Below are 7617 nucleotides of genomic sequence, written 5' to 3'. Positions count from 1 at the left end.
AAACATTTTTTAAATTCTAATGTTTTTTGAATAATAGCAATTTTATATGAAAAACACTAACAAAACATAATAAAAACAGATTTCTATGGTAAAAAACCCACGTAATTGAACTTTCTTTAAAAGGTTTGAAATATAATTTTAAAAAAATTAAAAATACGAATTTCCGATGAAAAACACCAACATAATCCAAAATTCCTAAAAGGTTTAAATTTTTCTTTAAATTATAATAATTTTTGTTTGAAATTACCGATTTTCAATGTTGAACGCCAACGTAACCTAGAACTGTTAAAATTAGTGCATTTCTTTAAAATATAATGATTTTAAAATAAAAATATGAATTTCAACAAAAAATGCAAAAACAATATGTCAAAAAAAATTATTACATATTTTAAATAAATATGTTAGTTTCCGTAAAAATATTAACATAATCCGAAATTTTTCAAGTTTGAAAATTTTATTATTTTAAGCAGAAATCTTAAGATTTAAATCTAACGAGTTTCGTTTAAAAATACTAATTTTAGGGACAACATACTAACCTCACCTAAAAATTTAAAAAAAATTATAAATAATATTTGAAATCTAATAATATTTTGTTAAAAATACCAACAATATGAGAAAAACACTAACAAAATATGAAATAACAATAAATTGTTTAGAATTGTTAATCTTCTTTAAAATATATATTTTTTTTGTAACAAAATATTTCCTTTAAAAAACCCTTAACATAATCTAAAATTGTACAGAAATTGCAATGATTATCTTTGAAAAGGGTAATCTTTGAAATTGAATATTTAAAAAAATTAAAAATGACCCTTTTCCGTAAAAACTCGAATGTAATCTAGAAATGTTGAAAAGTGGGAATCTTAATTTATTAAATAATTTGAAAGATTACATTTTACCTATAAGAGTATTTAAGAATAACTGAGAATAAATAAATTCCAGTCAGGTTTTCAACAACAAAGATTGCGAGAATTTAGAGACATATATCGTCATCACCACATTTTTTTTAGATATTATTAAAGTCAACCAAACGTATTTGTTATGAATATTTTAAAGGATAAAATCAACCTTAGCTTATTTGGACTTAAAAAGAAATAAATAACTTCAATATAAACGAGGTTTTTCTAAAGCGCTGTTAAATCTTTTTTAATTATTTAACTTTGTAGTTGACAGTCCCGAAAAAGTTTATATCCCTAAATGAGAAAATAGGACTCGAATTTGAAAATTAGTGGACAATTTTTGTAACTCTACCGAGGAAATTATTTTCTTAAATTGAGGAAAGGGATAAATGGTAAAAGCGTATCCATGACGATGAAATGGTCAAACATAAAGAACAGAAGGGCAGTTCGTTCACCGACCTGTCTCATTTGAAACGAATAGATTAATTGATCCTGCATGAAATACGAGCTTTCATCAATTTCATAGCGACCAAAAATCAAATGTCATTCATAAAATATATTGCGTTGGGTTTCAAAACATTCGACAACTCCGGAAAGTAATTATTTCCCTCAAAAGAACATAAATAAAACCATTTTTAGTTTACAAGAATGAAGGGCACTCAAAATAATCAAATTAATATCTTAATTTTGCACAGTAAAAAAGAATCTATAATTTAATATACCAAAAGCATACCAGAAAATGCATATAATTCAGGTTTAGGGTAATATTTATTAAGTATAATTGAATTATTAAGGAGTTTTATTAATATTAAATCACTTTAATAAAAAGAAATTACCAATCGTAAATAATTGGGGCTACGTTGCACATATGTGGTGAAAGCGACACACTCTTAATTCTTTATTTAAAACGCGATATTGTTTCTTATCAATTGTTTAATTAAAGTTGTTCAATTTTTGGTTTTAAACTTTTATATTTTTTTTTCATAAAAGAATCAAATGTCATATTCAGAAATTAATCAAAGGTGCGCCGCTTGTCCTCACATGCACCGCTAGTCAATTTTAGCCTTATTCTTTTTTTTACTTTTAACAAAGAACTGCATAATAATTTGCTATTTTTTTAAATAATAGAGTTTATAGTTGATTTGACATCAAAATGCTGGGTTTGGTAAGGGCTTTACTGGTTGAAAGCTCATTTTTTTTATTTTTCTATAAAAGATAAATGATTAAATTTTAAAATTCAATCACCAACGTAACTAAAATTCCGTAGTTTAATTACTCTCCCGTCATCCCCATTTACTCGTACGCATAGACAGTGTGTGAGAATCGATTCTCATAATAATTCAATTGACAGATGTGCAATTGTCATGAACTGCTCTAATTGCGATAGTGGCGTTCGACATAATTGGCTCGAAATGTTCTGCCCACCTAATAACAAATCTGATGCAGTGACAAGTCGTAAACATTTTTTTATTTTATCATTGATGTATAGAGATGGTAAATTGTTGTTAGAGCTTTTGAGTAAAAAAAAATATGGCTATCCGAAAATTGAAATTTAAATGTTTCTGAAATAATATTAGTGTGATAAAAATGTTTAAAAAAATCAATTCAAAACCTCATTGAAAACCTGACAATTAAAGAAATATAAACTTTGAGCCAATATTATTAAAATTATTAAAAATGTATCGTTCAACTGATATTTGGTTAAGGTTTATCCTGTGTAGTTAATTTTCGTTACAGCGAATCTCTCATCGGAAATTAAATTAAAGTATTACAAGCTGAAAAATTCCATAGTTAGAACTTTTTATATTAAAAGCATCATCAATTTTTTGTAAATTTAAAATTATGTATTAAAGTGTTTTTGAAATAGTATCCATTTTTGAAACCTTCGGTTCTTTATTTTTAGTTTGAAAACTTATATTGAAGAATTTTAAATATGTACATTTTTTTAAAGAAAAAAATGGCATTCCAAATAGAGAAAAAGTAGTATTTTTAACTTTTCCATTTGAAGTTTAAACATTTTTGATGCCTCTAAGTTAAAATCAATTGAAAAACATTCACCAAATTTTATGAAGGATATTTATTTGTTATATTAAAAATGGAAAATATAATTCCCGTTTCTCAAGCATTCTCCCATAGAAATTTCATCTTTCCATCGTTATATTCATATTTTGTTATAGTGTCATTGTTATATGCTCATACAGTATACCACGCACATTCTGCTATCATAAGGTACAATTAGAAAGTCTCTTTCACGAGTTTGAACTACAATATTGTGTGAAAGGATTATGAAGAAATAAAATTCCGGCGACTTCAGTATTTTTTTAAACATATTCTTTACCTTTTTGTATCGAATAATTATTTAACACAAAGTATTAATACGAAAATATATACAATTTGAAGAATAATTCCAATTTATTGAAGAGAAATTAAAAAACAATGTCATTAATTATTTTTAAAATAAAAAATGTTTTATTAGCAATTTAATTTTACGTATGATTAGCTTTCATGCTACTTAGGCCTCTGGTGAAAAATGTAGTTTTTGTACTATAACAAAATAAGTAAGTAACCGCAGTGGACATTGCGACACTTGCGTATAATACAGCGAATAAATACTATACTAAATTTTACCGTAAGACTTGAAAATAACATTAAGGTCATTCATTACTCAGCAGCATGATTTGCACACTTATCGCAACCTTCACATTCAAATAGAAACGATAGTTTCTGAGACATTATTTACACTTTTACAATTAAACCATTCTCAAGGTAAATATTGATAAAGTCTCAAAAATTGTATATCTAATAATAACTTTAACTTGAATTACAGAATTAAAATTATTTTAATATTTTCAATTAATATTGTTCATACACCAAGATGACGTCTATATTATAATTTTTTAACATTATTGCATAACAAATTCAAATACAAAATGTTATTTTTATCAAATATCTTGATCAGAGAGGTTCAATTTTATTTTCAATTTTCGCGCATATCGAATACACAAAAAATAAATTCGTTAAAAATGATATGTAGAGGTTCAGTAAGCCTTATGAAGTTTAATATGTACTTTCCACAATAAAAACAAACGTTTTCGTAAATTTATTCAGAATCTTCAATATTAGAGGATTCGAGTTGAAACTCAACATTTCTCTTTACAATTAGACAATGAAAACAAATAAAAACTTTTTTTTTAAATCATACACTCATAAGTATGTTTTTAAATACAAATTGCTTCCTATGCATAAAAAACTACTTTTTCCTGGTAATTAGATGTTTACCTAATTTTCTAAATCTATTTATTATTATTTTTTTAGCAGCAATTTTCACATAAAATAGAGTTTAAAAATCTCAGTTTTTTCAGAATTTTTACACTTATTATCATCTTCTCAGTTAAATCGATGCAATAATAAATGAAATTCAATAGAAATAATTGTTTGTACGATTTCTTACTAGACCAAACTCTCTCTTTCAGTCAAATGTCACAAATTGCAATGATTACCTTGAAAAAGGTAATCTTTGAAATTGAATTTTTTTAAATTAAAAATAACCATTTTCGGTAAAAACTCGAATGTAATCTAAAATTGTTGAAAACTGGGAATTTTAAATGTAATTTTTGTTTAAATACTTTAATTTCTAATGAACAGATTTTTAGAAATTTTAAGTCTTCTTCAAAACTTTATGGTTTCATATTTTATTGATGGTTTGAGAATTCTAATTTCCAGTTAAAAGTATAAACATAAAACACATATATAATTTAAAATCTTTTATTAAATACATCAAACTCTCGCTCTCAGTCCAGTGTCGGTGGTCTATATAAAAATATAATGTCGGAAACGCTCTCGCCCCGCTTCCCCGAGAAACTGCTGGAGTCAGCAGTTCTAGGAAGACCGCAAACGGAGTGATTGATATAGAGACTTTGGTGTATTTATATGAATATTCTCTTAGAATAATGCTAGGAAGTTGCAGTTTCTTTCAAAACATTTTTACTTTTGATTAACTTTTCAATTAGAGTAAAGTAATAATTAATTTAAGTTAACAAAAATTATTGTTTAAAGACTTTATTTTTATTTTTAAGAATATTGTATTTGAATAATGTTAGAAAATTTAGTTACAAATTTTTTAAAACTGTTTGTCGACTTTTCATTTGGTGCGAGGAATTCAATTTAGCAAATATAATTATTTAAAACAGTATTCTTCTATGTTGATGCTAGATATTTTCGGTTTTTCTGAAATATTTAACTTTTTGTCTTCTTTCACAATAATTAATACAAGTTAACAAACAAAATTGTTAAAACAATTCATTACTGGTTATAACTAACTCCTCTTAGATAATTTTTAGAAAGTTGTTGGTTTTCAGAAATTTTTAATATTTATTTGGCTTTTTAGTTATAAAAAAAATAATAAATAAACATCAGAAAGAATCATTTTATAAACAATATACTTTTGTTGTGAATACATTTTTCTGAAACAAAACATATATTTGAAAGCCTCTTTGTTTAAATTAATATTAATATTTATTATTTTTTTTATCTAAACAGCCAATGAAACGCTTAAAGTTTCAAAAGGATGTAGTTATAAGCCTTAGTAAATTGTTCAAACAATTATGCTTGTTAACTCGCATTAATTATTATCTCACTGAGTAAAAAATGGACGATGGGATAAAAATGTCTAAAAGAATCCCATAGATCTAGCATTGCCACAGGAGAAGATATTTAAAAACAATAATAATTTGCTTAAATACTTATATTTGTTCAATTACATTAGCTATTACCCTGCTCTAAGTACAAAGTGGATAAAAAGTGCAATATTTTAGAAAAACGGTGACATTATAGCATTATAAAAAAGAATATTATTAGAAATAATAAAAAATTATTCAAGTAATTATCTCTGTTAACTTAAATTAATTATTACCTTATTCTAATTAAAATTAGGACAATAAATGAAAATTTTTAGAAATAAATTTTTTCAGCATTATGCAAAAAAAAAAAGAATTTTGATTAATAAACCACAAAAAAATTCGAAAAAAATGTGCACCATCCTAATGAGCACTCACTTAGGATTCTTTCTACATGATCTTCCATGTACTAAGTCATTTTCTACAACAATTTCTTAATTGTAATGAGTAAAGTCTGAAGATGAGACCAGACTGTTCTCGAAGCGTAACAGTCATTTTTATCTGGACATTTATTTAATAGAACTTTTTAATTGCCGGGAAGTCGTACACTTCCATTGGGTTTTTCCCAGACGTAAAAGAAAAGGCACAAATGTCGTAAAGTTTCCCGCTGCTTAAAAATGGGAAAAATCTTTTTTTAATCTAATAATAACTAAATGTGATTATAGATTACAAACAATGCTGTATTTCAGTAAATTATTAAGACTTCGTGAAGAAATGAGAATCAATCACAAGTTTTTAGGGCGACTAACTTTAACCACTCTTATGGGTCCTCGAAGAAAACTCCATAAGTGACGAATTTGAATTTTACGTAATATTGCAGCTTATTAACGCTTTGTTTATTTTCAGTTAATTTGTTCAAGTATATATTTAACCGAAAAAAGCAGAAGAAACATTTTATCTCACAAAATTTTCCACGGGTTTCAGAATTTTTATATCCTAATTTATTTTGAAGAATACTTGTAAATGTTGGAAAAAAGTTAAATCGTATAAACAATTTTATTTTGTCCAAATATTCCATTTTAACCATTTTAAATAGATCGAAATAATTTTGTAAGTACTACTTTTTTTTCTAAGAATACTCTTCAATGTATAGAAAAACAATGACAATTAGAAAAAAAAATCAGAGTATTCTTAAAAAATAAATTTGTAATAAGAAATATTAAAATCATCATTAAATCTGTCGTTCACTTCCTAACTTATCTTCCAAAAAGCTTTAATAGACCGTAATATTATGTAAAATTAAAATTGGTCAATTATGGGGTTTTCTTTTGTGGAGTCATAAGATTAGCTCAAGTAAGTAATTAGTTATAAGTCATTTCATGGTTGATTCTTATTCTCTGAAGGATTCGAAACAATATACTTAAACACGGAATTATGTGTAACATTTCATTGAATTAAATTATGATGTTTACGAAAACCTGACACTTTCCTGTGTTAAATCAATAGGAGAATGAGAATCTGTATGACCTTTGCACTACCTCTAAATATTAACCGATTTGGCTTACATTTGGAGGTCATTTATTTCAGCATTAAAAAAAACTGGAGGATAAAAGACTTTTACTCAGATGAACCCGGTTATAAATCATAGCCACGGACTAAGTCAAGTGGCTGATGAGATTAGAATGTTATAAGTTAATTCAAACAATTTAATACGATGCTTGAAACCTCCTACGATGATGTTGTACTAGGCAGTCTGATAAGTACCTGAAAATTCTAAGAGATGGCATTAGTATTCACTAATGTGAACCATTTTCGTCGAGTTTGATCCTTCAAATGACGCCTGTCAAAACTTCAGCTATTTATGTTTACGCATTTACAAGTTACAGCACTGAGAAGCGACTAACCTCCGAATTTTTTTTAATATGGAAAAATCTGAGTTTCGAGTTTTGATCAAACACTACTATCTTCGCAAGAAAATGATATCCGAGACCAAGGCCAATCTGGATAAGTATTACCCGGACTCTGCACCGTCGATTGGAATGATTCATAAGTGGTTTACCGAGTTTCGTTGTGGCCGTACGAGCACAGTTGATGGTGAACGA

General features: G+C 26.3%; 1 protein-coding gene across 1 annotated transcript in view; it reads left to right on the top strand.

The window, feature by feature from the left end:
- Window positions 1-7617, top strand: part of LOC117180612 (putative ferric-chelate reductase 1 homolog) — a 70489-nt gene that overhangs the window by 13834 nt on the left and 49038 nt on the right. The window lies entirely within an intron of this gene.

Source organism: Belonocnema kinseyi, chromosome 9 (genome assembly GCF_010883055.1).
Source record: "Belonocnema kinseyi isolate 2016_QV_RU_SX_M_011 chromosome 9, B_treatae_v1, whole genome shotgun sequence".
Classification (NCBI taxonomy): Eukaryota; Metazoa; Arthropoda; class Insecta; order Hymenoptera; family Cynipidae; genus Belonocnema; species Belonocnema kinseyi.
This window is presented reverse-complemented; position numbering and strand designations above follow the sequence as displayed.